Source organism: Humulus lupulus, chromosome 1 (genome assembly GCF_963169125.1).
Source record: "Humulus lupulus chromosome 1, drHumLupu1.1, whole genome shotgun sequence".
Classification (NCBI taxonomy): Eukaryota; Viridiplantae; Streptophyta; class Magnoliopsida; order Rosales; family Cannabaceae; genus Humulus; species Humulus lupulus.
Genome location: NC_084793.1, coordinates 345,491 through 358,253, shown reverse-complemented (window position 1 = coordinate 358,253; position 12,763 = coordinate 345,491).

Sequence of the window (12,763 nt, the reverse complement as noted above, 5' to 3'; positions counted from 1 at the left end):
TTTGCCTGAAAGGTCATTTTTTTTGTTTGGTTGAATTAGGACCCCAATTCATGGTCAATAATAGTCCAATATAATATTATTGAGATGGGAAAAGGCTCAAAAAACTTAGAGCTTGTTAGAGTGAAATATGAGTGAATTACGAAATCGCTTCGGAGCCCTAGGCAGCTGCCTAGGAGATTTGGCCTGAAAGGTCAATTTTTTTGTTTGGTTGAATTAGGACCCCAATTCATGGTCAATAATAGCCCTATATAATATTATTGAGATGGGAAAAGGTTCAAAAAAATTAGAGCTTGTTAGAGAGAAATATGAGTGAATTACGAAATCGCTTCGGAGCCCTAGGCAGCTGCCTAGGAGATTTGGCCTGAAAGGTCAATTTTTTTGTTTGGTTGAATTAGGACCCCAATTCATGGTCAATAATAGCCCTATATAATATTATTGAGATGGGAAAAGGTTCAAAAAAATTAGAGCTTGTTAGAGAGAAATATGAGTGAATTACGAAATCGCTTCGGTGCCTTAGGCAGCTGCATAGGAGATTTGGCCTGAAAGGTCAATTTTTTTGTTTGGTTAAATTAGGACCCCAATTCATGGTCAATAATAGCCCTATATAATATTATTGAGATGGGAATAGGTTCAAAAAAATTAGAGCTTGTTAGAGAGAAATATGAGTGAATAACGAAATCGCTTCGGAGCCCTAGGAAGCTGCCTAGGAGATTTTGCCTGAAAGGTCATTTTTTTTGTTTGGTTGAATTAGGACCCCAATTCATGGTCAATAATAGTCCAATATAATATTATTGAGATGGGAAAAGGCTCAAAAAACTTAGAGCTTGTTAGAGTGAAATATGAGTGAATTACGAAATCGCTTCGGAGCCCTAGGCAGCTGCCTAGGAGATTTGGCCTGAAAGGTCAATTTTTTTGTTTGGTTGAATTAGGACCCCAATTCATGGTCAATAATAGCCCTATATAATATTATTGAGATGGGAAAAGGTTCAAAAAAATTAGAGCTTGTTAGAGAGAAATATGAGTTAATTACGAAATCGCTTCGGAGCCCTAGGCAGCTGCCTAGGAGATTTGGCCTGAAAGGTCAATTTTTTTGTTTGGTTGAATTAGGACCCCAATTCATGGTCAATAATAGCCCTATATAATATTATTGAGATGGGAAAAGGTTCAAAAAAATTAGAGCTTGTTAGAGAGAAATATGAGTGAATTACGAAATCGCTTCGGTGCCTTAGGCTGCTGCATAGGAGATTTGGCCTGAAAGGTCAATTTTTTTGTTTGGTTAAATTAGGACCCCAATTCATGGTCAATAATAGCCCTATATAATATTATTGAGATGGGAATAGGTTCAAAAAAATTAGAGCTTGTTAGAGAGAAATATGAGTGAATAACGAAATCGCTTCGGAGCCCTAGGAAGCTGCCTAGGAGATTTTGCCTGAAAGGTCATTTTTTTTGTTTGGTTGAATTAGGACCCCAATTCATGGTCAATAATAGTCCAATATAATATTATTGAGATGGGAAAAGGTTCAAAAAACTTAGAGCTTGTTAGAGTGAAATATGAGTGAATTACGAAATCGCTTCGGAGCCCTAGGCTGCTGCCAAGGAGATTTGGCCTGAAAGGTCAATTTTTTTGTTTGGTTGAATTAGGACCCCAATTCATGGTCAATAATAGCCCTATATAATATTATTGAGATGGGAAAAGGTTCAAAAAAATTAGAGCTTGTTAGAGAGAAATATGAGTGAATTACGAAATCGCTTCTGTGCCTTAGGCAGCTGCATAGGAGATTTGGCCTGAAAGGTCAATTTTTTTGTTTGGTTAAATTAGGACCCCAATTCATGGTCAATAATAGCCCTATATAATATTATTGAGATGGGAATAGGTTCAAAAAAATTAGAGCTTGTTAGAGAAAAATATGAGTGAATTACGAAATCGCTTCGGTGCCTTAGGCAGCTGCCTAAGAGATTTGGCCTGAAAGGTCAATTTTTTTGTTTGGTTAAATTAGGACCCCAATTCATGGTCAATAATAGCCCTATATAATATTATTGAGATGGGAAAAGGTTCAAAAAAATTAGAGCATTTTAGAGAGAAATATGAGTGAATTACGAAATCGCTTCGGAGCCCTAGGCAGCGGCCTAGGAGATTTGGCCTGAAAGGTCAATTTTTTTTTTGGTTGAATTAGGACCCCAATTCTTGGTCATTAATTGCCCTATATAATATTATTGAGATGGGAAAAGGTTCAAAAAAATTAGAGCTTGTTAGAGAGAAATATGAGAGAATTACGAAATCGCTTCGGTGCCTTAGGCAGCTGCCTAGGAGATTTGGCCTGAAAGGTCAATTTTTTTGTTTGGTTAAATTAGGACCCCAATTCATGGTCAATAATAGCCCTATATAATATTATTGAGATGGGAATAGGTTCAAAAAAATTAGAGCTTTTTAGAGAGAAATATGAGTGAATTACGAAATCGCTTCGGTGCCTTAGGCAGCTGCCTAGGAGATTTGGCCTGAAAGGTCAATTTTTTTGTTTGGTTAAATTAGGACCCCAATTCATGGTCAATAATAGCCCTATATAATATTATTGAGATGGGAAAAGGTTCAAAAAAATTAGAGCATTTTAGAGAGAAATATGAGTGAATTACGAAATCGCTTCGGAGCCCTAGGCAGCTGCCTAGGAGATTTGGCCTGAAAGGTCAATTCTTTTTTTGGTTGAATTAGGACCCCAATTCTTGGTCATTAATTTCCCTATATAATATTATTGAGATGGGAAAAGGTTCAAAAAAATTAGAGCTTGTTAGAGAGAAATATGAGTGAATTACGAAATCGCTTCGGTGCCTTAGGCAGCTGCCTAGGAGATTTGGCCTGAAAGGTCAATTTTTTTGTTTGGTTGAATTATGACCCCAATTCATAGTCAATAATAGCCCTATATAATATTATTGAGATGGGAATAGGTTCAAAAAAATTAGAGCTGGTTAGAGAGAAATATGAGTGAATAACGAAATCGCTTCGGAGCCCTAGGAAGCTGCCTAGGAGATTTTGCCTGAAAGGTCATTTTTTTTGTTTGTTTGAATTAGGACCCCAATTCATGGTCAATAATAGTCCAATATAATATTATTGAGATGGGAAAAGGTTCAAAAAACTTAGAGATTGTTTGAGTGAAATATGAGTGAATTACGAAATCGCTTCGGAGCCCTAGGTAGCTGCCTAGGAGATTAGGCCTGAAAGGTCAATTTTTTTGTTTGGTTGAATTAGGACCCCAATTCATGGTCAATAATAGCCCTATATAATATTATTGAGATGGGAAAAGGTTCAAAAAAATTAGAGCTTGTTAGAGAGAAATATGAGTGAATTACGAAATCGCTTCGGAGCCCTAGGCAGCTGCCTAGGAGATTTGGCCTGAAAGGTCAATTTTTTTGTTTGGTTGAATTAGGACCCCAATTCATTGTCAATAATAGCCCTATATAATATTATTGAGATGAGAAAAGGTTAAAAAAAATTAGAGCTTGTTAGAGAGAAATATGAGTGAATTACGAAATCGCTTCGGAGCCCTAGGCAGCTGCCTAGGAGATTTGGCCTGAAAGGTCAATTTTTTTGTTTGGTTAAATTAGGACCCCAATTCATGGTCAATAATAGCCCTATATAATATTATTGAGATGGGAATAGGTTCAAAAAAATTAGAGCTTGTTAGAGAGAAATATGAGTGAATTACGAAATCGCTTCGGTGCCTTAGGCAGCTGCATAGGAGATTTGGCCTGAAAGGTCAATTTTTTTGTTTGGTTAAATTAGGACCCCAATTCATGGTCATTAATAGCCCTATATAATATTATTGAGATGGGTATAGGTTCAAAAAAATTAGAGCTTGTTAGAGAAAAATATGAGTGAATTACGAAATCGCTTCGGTGCCTTAGGCAGCTGCCTAGGAGATTTGGCCTGAAAGGTCAATTTTTTTGTTTGGTTAAATTAGGACCCCAATTCGTGGTCAATAATAGCCCTATATAATATTATTGAGATGGGAAAAGGTTCAAAAAAATTAGAGCATTTTAGAGAGAAATATGAGTGAATTACGAAATCGCTTCGGAGCCCTAGGCAGCGGCCTAGGAGATTTGGCCTGAAAGGTCAATTTTTTTTTTGGTTGAATTAGGACCCCAATTCTTGGTCATTAATTGCCCTATATAATATTATTGAGATGGGAAAAGGTTCAAAAAAATTAGAGCTTGTTAGAGAGAAATATGAGAGAATTACGAAATCGCTTCGGTGCCTTAGGCAGCTGCCTAGGAGATTTGGCCTGAAAGGTCAATTTTTTTGTTTGGTTAAATTAGGACCCCAATTCATGGTCAATAATAGCCCTATATAATATTATTGAGATGGGAATAGGTTCAAAAAAATTAGAGCTTTTTAGAGAGAAATATGAGTGAATTACGAAATCGCTTCGGTGCCTTAGGCAGCTGCCTAGGAGTTTTGGCCAGAAAGGTCTATTTTTTTGTTTGGTTAAATTAGGACCCCAATTCATGGTCAATAATAGCCATATATAATATTATTGAGATGGGAAAAGGTTCAAAAAAATTAGAGCATTTTAGAGAGAAATATGAGTGAATTACGAAATCGCTTCGGAGCCCTAGGCAGCTGCCTAGGAGATTTGGCCTGAAAGGTCAATTTTTTTGTTTGGTTGAATTAGGACCCCAATTCATGGTCAATAATAGCCCTATATAATATTATTGAGATGGGAATAGGTTCAAAAAAATTAGAGCTTGTTAAAGAGAAATATGAGTGAATTACGAAATCGCTTCGGAGCCCTAGGAAGCTACCTAGGAGATTTTGCCTGAAAGGTCATTTTTTTTGTTTGTTTGAATTAGGACCCCAATTCATGGTCAATAATAGTCCACTATAATATTATTGAGATGGGAAAAGGTTCAAAAAACTTAGAGATTGTTAGAATGAAATATGAGTGAATTACGAAATCGCTTCGGAGACCTAGGCAGCTGCCTAGGAGATTTGGCCTGAAAGGTCAATTTTTTTGTTTGGTTGAATTAGGACCCCAATTCATGGTCAATAATAGCCCTATATAATATTATTGAGATGGGAAAAGGTTCAAAAAAATTAGAGCTTGTTAGAGAGAAATATGAGTGAATTACGAAATCGCTTCGGAGCCCTAGGCAGCTGCCTAGGAGATTTGGCCTGAAAGGTCAATTTTTTTGTTTGGTTGAATTAGGACCCCAATTCATTGTCAATAATAGCCCTATATAATATTATTGAGATGAGAAAAGGTTAAAAAAAATTAGAGCTTGTTAGAGAGAAATATGAGTGAATTACGAAATCGCTTCGGAGCCCTAGGCAGCTGCCTAGGAGATTTGGCCTGAAAGGTCAATTTTTTTGTTTGGTTAAATTAGGACCCCAATTCATGGTCAATAATAGCCCTATATAATATTATTGAGATGGGAATAGGTTCAAAAAAATTAGAGCTTGTTAGAGAGAAATATGAGTGAATTACGAAATCGCTTCGGTGCCTTAGGCAGCTGCATAGGAGATTTGGCCTGAAAGGTCAATTTTTTTGTTTGGTTAAATTAGGACCCCAATTCATGGTCAATAATAGCCCTATATAATATTATTGATATGGGAATAGGTTCAAAAAAATTAGAGCTTGTTAGAGAGAAATATGAGTGAATAACGAAATCGCTTCGGAGCCCTAGGCAGCTGCCTAGGAGATTTGGCCTGAAAGGTCAATTTTTTTGTTTGGTAAAATTAGGACCCCAATTCATGGTCAATAATAGCCCTATATAATATTATTGAGATGGGAAAAGGTTCAAAAAAATTAGAGCATTTTAGAGAGAAATATGAGTGAATTACGAAATCGCTTCGGTGCCTTAGGCAGCTGCCTAGGAGATTTTGCCTGAAAGGTCATTTTTTTTGTTTGGTTGAATTAGGACCCCAATTCATGGTCAATAATAGTCCAATATAAGATTATTGAGATGGGAAAAGGTTCAAAAAACTTAGAGCTTGTTAGAGTGAAATATGAGTGAATTACGAAATCGCTTCGGAGACCTAGGCAGCTGCCTAGGAGATTTTGCCTGAAAGGTCATTTTTTTTGTTTGGTTGAATTAGGACCCCAATTCATGGTCAATAATAGCCCAATATAATATTATTGAGATGGGAAAAGGTTCAAAAAACTTAGAGCGTGTTAGAGTGAAATATGAGGGAATTACGAAATCGCTTCGGAGCCCTAGGCAGCTGCCTAGGAGATTTGGCCTGAAAGGTCAATTTTTTTGTTTGGTTGAATTAGGACCCCAATTCATGGTCAATAATAGCCCAATATAATATTATTGAGATGGGAAATGGTTCAAAAAAATTAGAGCTTGTTAGAGAGAAATATGAGTAAATTACGAAATCGCTTCGGAGCCCTAGGCAGCTGCCTAGGAGATTTGGCCTGAAAGGTCAATTTTTTTTTTGGTTAAATTAGGACCCCAATTCATGGTCAATAATAGTCCAATATAATATTATTGAGATGGGAAAAGGTTCAAAAATCTTAGAGATTGTTAGAGTGAAATATGAGTGAATTACGAAATCGCTTCGGAGCCCAAGGCAGCTGCCTAGGAGATTTGGCCTGAAAGGTCAATTTTTTTGTTTGGTTGAATTAGGACCCCAATTCATGGTCAATAATAGCCCTATATAATATTATTGAGATGGGAAAAGGTTCAAAAAAATTAGAGCTTGCTAGAGAGAAATATGAGTGAATTACGAAATCGCTTCGGAGCCCTAGGCAGCTGCCTAGGAGATTTGGCCTGAAAGGTCAATTTTTTTGTTTGGTTGAATTAGGACCCCAATTCATTGTCAATAATAGCCCTATATAATATTATTGAGATGAGAAAAGGTTTAAAAAAATTAGAGCTTGTTAGAGAGAAATATGAGTGAATTACGAAATCGCTTCGCAGCCCTAGGCAGCTGCCTAGGAGATTTGGCCTGAAAGGTCAATTTTTTTGTTTGGTTAAATTAGGACCCCAATTCATGGTCAATAATAGCCCTATATAATATTATTGAGATGGGAATAGGTTCAAAAAAATTAGAGCTTGTGAGAGAGAAATATGAGTGAATTACGAAATCGCTTCGGTGCCTTAGGCAGCTGCATAGGAGATTTGGCCTGAAAGGTCAATTTTTTTGTTTGGTTAAATTAGGACCCCAATTCATGGTCAATAATAGCCCTATATAATATTATTGATATGGGAATAGGTTAAAAAAAATTAGAGCTTGTTAGAGAGAAATATGAGTGAATAACGAAATCGCTTCGGAGCCCTAGGCAGCTGCCTAGGAGATTTGGCCTGAAAGGTCAATTTTTTTGTTTGGTTAAATTAGGACCCCAATTCATGGTCAATAATAGCCCTATATAATATTATTGAGATGGGAAAAGGTTCAAAAAAATTAGAGCATTTTAGAGAGAAATATGAGTGAATTACGAAATCGCTTCGGTGCCTTAGGCAGCTGCCTAGGAGATTTTTCCTGAGAGGGCATTTTTTTTGTTTGGTTGAATTAGGACCCCAATTCATGGTCAATAATAGTCCAATATAAGATTATTGAGATGGGAAAAGGTTCAAAAAACTTAGAGCTTGTTATAGTGAAATATGAGTGAATTACGAAATCGCTTCGGAGACCTAGGCAGCTGCCTAGGAGATTTTGCCTGAAAGGTCATTTTTTTTGTTTGGTTGAATTAGGACCCCAATTCATGGTCAATAATAGGCCTATATAATATTATTGAGATGGGAAAAGGTTCAAAAAAATTAGAGCTTGTTAGAGAGAAATATGAGTGAATTACGAAATCGCTTCGGAGCCCTAGGCAGCTGCCTAGGAGATTTGGCCTGAAAGGTCAATTTTTTTGTTTGGTTGAATTAGGACCCCAATTCATTGTCAATAATAGCCCTATATAATATTATTGAGATGAGAAAAGGTTAAAAAAAATTAGAGCTTGTTAGAGAGAAATATGAGTGAATTACGAAATCGCTTCGGAGCCCTAGGCAGCTGCCTAGGAGATTTGGCCTGAAAGGTCAATTTTTTTGTTTGGTTAAATTAGGACCCCAATTCATGGTCAATAATAGCCCTATATAATATTATTGAGATGGGAATAGGTTCAAAAAAATTAGAGCTTGTTAGAGAGAAATATGAGTGAATTACGAAATCGCTTCGGTGCCTTAGGCAGCTGCATAGGAGATTTGGCCTGAAAGGTCAATTTTTTTGTTTGGTTAAATTAGGACCCCAATTCATGGTCAATAATAGCCCTATATAATATTATTGATATGGGAATAGGTTCAAAAAAATTAGAGCTTGTTAGAGAGAAATATGAGTGAATAACGAAATCGCTTCGGAGCCCTAGGCAGCTGCCTAGGAGATTTGGCCTGAAAGGTCAATTTTTTTGTTTGGTTAAATTAGGACCCCAATTCATGGTCAATAATAGCCCTATATAATATTATTGAGATGGGAAAAGGTTCAAAAAAATTAGAGCATTTTAGAGAGAAATATGAGTGAATTACGAAATCGCTTCGGTGCCTTAGGCAGCTGCCTAGGAGATTTTTCCTGAGAGGGCATTTTTTTTGTTTGGTTGAATTAGGACCCCAATTCATGGTCAATAATAGTCCAATATAAGATTATTGAGATGGGAAAAGGTTCAAAAAACTTAGAGCTTGTTATAGTGAAATATGAGTGAATTACGAAATCGCTTCGGAGACCTAGGCAGCTGCCTAGGAGATTTTGCCTGAAAGGTCATTTTTTTTGTTTGGTTGAATTAGGACCCCAATTCATGGTCAATAATAGGCCTATATAATATTATTGAGATGGGAAAAGGTTCAAAAAACTTAGAGCGTGTTAGAGTGAAATATGAGGGAATTACGAAATCGCTTCGGAGCCCTAGGCAGCTGCCTAGGAGATTTGGCCTGAAAGGTCGATTTTTTTGTTTGGTTGAATTAGGACCCCAATTCATGGTCAATAATAGCCCAATATAATATTATTGAGATGGGAAAAGGTTCAAAAAAATTAGAGCTTGTTAGAGAGAAATATGAGTGAATTACGAAATCGCTTCGGAGCCCTAGGCTGCTGCCTAGGAGATTTGGCCTGAAAGGTCAATTTTTTTGTTTGGTTGAATTAGGACCCCAATTCATGGTCAATAATAGCCCTATATAATATTATTGAGATGGGAAAAGGTTAAAAAAAATTAGAGCTTGTTAGAGAGAAATATGAGTGAATTACGAAATCGCTTCGGTGCCTTAGGCAGCTGCATAGGAGATTTGGCCTGAAAGGTCAATTTTTTTGTTTGGTTAAATTAGGACCCCAATTCATGGTCAATAATAGCCCTATATAATATTATTGATATGGGAATAGGTTAAAAAAAATTAGAGCTTCTTAGAGAGAAATATGAGTGAATTACGAAATCGCTTCGGTGCCTTAGGCAGCTGCCTAGGAGATTTGGCCTGAAAGGTCAATTTTTTTGTTTGGTTAAATTAGGACCCCAATTCATGGTCAATAATAGCCCTATATAATATTATTGAGATGGGAAAAGGTTCAAAAAAATTAGAGCATTTTAGAGAGAAATATGAGTGAATTACGAAATCGCTTCGGTGCCTTAGGCAGCTGCCTAGGAGATTTTGCCTGAAAGGTCATTTTTTTTGTTTGGTTGAATTAGGACCCCAATTCATGGTCAATAATAGTCCAATATAAGATTATTGAGATGGGAAAAGGTTCAAAAAACTTAGAGCTTGTTAGAGTGAAATATGAGTGAATTACGAAATCGCTTCGGAGACCTAGGCAGCTGCCTAGGAGATTTTGCCTGAAAGGTCATTTTTTTTGTTTGGTTGAATTAGGACCCCAATTCATGGTCAATAATAGCCCAATATAATATTATTGAGATGGGAAAAGGTTCAAAAAACTTAGAGCGTGTTAGAGTGAAATATGAGGGAATTACGAAATCGCTTCGGAGCCCTAGGCAGCTGCCTAGGAGATTTGGCCTGAAAAGTCAATTTTTTTGTTTGGTTGAATTAGGACCCCAATTCATGGTCAATAATAGCCCAATATAATATTATTGAGATGGGAAATGGTTCAAAAAAATTAGAGCTTGTTAGAGAGAAATATGAGTAAATTACGAAATCGCTTCGGAGCCCTAGGCAGCTGCCTAGGAGATTTGGCCTGAAAGGTCAATTTTTTTGTTTGGATAAATTAGGACCCCAATTCATGGTGAATAATAGCCCTATATAATATTATTGAGATGGGAAAAGGTTCAAAAAAATTAGAGCTTGTTAGAGAGAAATATGAGTGAATTACGAAATCGCTTCGGAGCCCTAGGCTGCTGCCTAGGAGATTTGGCCTGAAAGGTCAATTTTTTTGTTTGGTTGAATTAGGTCCCCAATTCATGGTCAATAATAGCCCTATATAATATTATTGAGATGGGAAAAGGTTAAAAAAAATTAGAGCTTGTTAGAGAGAAATATGAGTGAATTACGAAATCGCTTCGGTGCCTTAGGCAGCTGCATAGGAGATTTGGCCTGAAAGGTCAATTTTTTTGTTTGGATAAATTAGGACCCCAATTCATGGTCAATAATAGCCCTATATAATATTATTGAGATGGGAAAAGGTTAAAAAAAATTAGAGCTTGTTAGAGAGAAATATGAGTGAATTACGAAATCGCTTCGGTGCCTTAGGCAGCTGCATAGGAGATTTGGCCTGAAAGGTCAATTTTTTTGTTTGGTTAAATTAGGACCCCAATTCATGGTCAATAATAGCCCTATATAATATTATTGAGATGGGAATAGGTTCAAAAAAATTAGAGCTTTTTAGAGAGAAATATGAGTGAATTACGAAATCGCTTCGGTGCCTTAGGCAGCTGCCTAGGAGTTTTGGCCAGAAAGGTCTATTTTTTTGTTTGGTTAAATTAGGACCCCAATTCATGGTCAATAATAGCCCTATATAATATTATTGAGATGGGAAAAGGTTCAAAAAAATTAGAGCATTTTAGAGAGAAATATGAGTGAATTACGAAATCGCTTCGGAGCCCTAGGCAGCTGCCTAGGAGATTTGGCCTGAAAGGTCAATTCTTTTTTTGGTTGAATTAGGACCCCAATTCTTGGTCATTAATTGCCCTATATAATATTATTGAGATGGGAAAAGGTTCAAAAAAATTAGAGCTTGTTAGAGAGAAATATGAGTGAATTACGAAATCGCTTCGGTGCCTTAGGCAGCTGCCTAGGAGATTTGGCCTGAAAGGTCTATTTTTTTGTTTGGTTGAATTAGGACCCCAATTCATGGTCAATAATAGCCCTATATAATATTATTGAGATGGGAATAGGTTCAAAAAAATTAGAGCTTGTTAAAGAGAAATATGAGTGAATTACGAAATCGCTTCGGAGCCCTAGGAAGCTGCCTAGGAGATTTTGCCTGAAAGGTCATTTTTTTTGTTTGTTTGAATTAGGACCCCAATTCATGGTCAATAATAGTCCACTATAATATTATTGAGATGGGAAGAGGTTCAAAAAACTTAGAGATTGTTAGAGTGAAATATGAGTGAATTACGAAATCGCTTCGGAGCCCTAGGCAGCTGCCTAGGAGATTTGGCCTGAAAGGTCAATTTTTTTGTTTGGTTGAATTAGGACCCCAATTCATGGTCAATAATAGCCCTATATAATATTATTGAGATGGGAAAAGGTTCAAAAAAATTAGAGCTTGTTAGAGAGAAATATGAGTGAATTACGAAATCGCTTCGGAGCCCTAGGCAGCTGCCTAGGAGATTTGGCCTGAAAGGTCAATTTTTTTGTTTGGTTGAATTAGGACCCCAATTCATTGTCAATAATAGCCCTATATAATATTATTGAGATGAGAAAAGGTTAAAAAAAATTAGAGCTTGTTAGAGAGAAATATGAGTGAATTACGAAATCGCTTCGCAGCCCTAGGCAGCTGCCTAGGAGATTTGGCCTGAAAGGTCAATTTTTTTGTTTGGTTAAATTAGGACCCCAATTCATGGTCAATAATAGCCCTATATAATATTATTGAGATGGGAATAGGTTCAAAAAAATTAGAGCTTGTTAGAGAGAAATATGAGTGAATTACGAAATCGCTTCGGTGCCTTAGGCAGCTGCATAGGAGATTTGGCCTGAAAGGTCAATTTTTTTGTTTGGTTAAATTAGGACCCCAATTCATGGTCAATAATAGCCCTATATAATATTATTGATATGGGAATAGGTTCAAAAAAATTAGAGCTTGTTAGAGAGAAATATGAGTGAATAACGAAATCGCTTCGGAGCCCTAGGCAGCTGCCTAGGAGATTTGGCCTGAAAGGTCAATTTTTTTGTTTGGTTAAATTAGGACCCCAATTCATGGTCAATAATAGCCCTATATAATATTATTGAGATGGGAAAAGGTTCAAAAAAATTAGAGCATTTTAGAGAGAAATATGAGTGAATTACGAAATCGCTTCGGTGCCTTAGGCAGCTGCCTAGGAGATTTTGCCTGAAAGGTCATTTTTTTTGTTTGGTTGAATTAGGACCCCAATTCATGGTCAATAATAGTCCAATATAAGATTATTGAGAGGGGAAAAGGTTCAAAAAACTTAGAGCTTGTTAGAGTGAAATATGAGTGAATTACGAAATCGCTTCGGAGACCTAGGCAGCTGCCTAGGAGATTTTGCCTGAAAGGTCATTTTTTTTGTTTGGTTGAATTAGGACCCCAATTCATGGTCAATAATAGCCCAATATAATATTATTGAGATGGGAAAAGGTTCAAAAAACTTAGAGCGTGTTAGAGTGAAATATG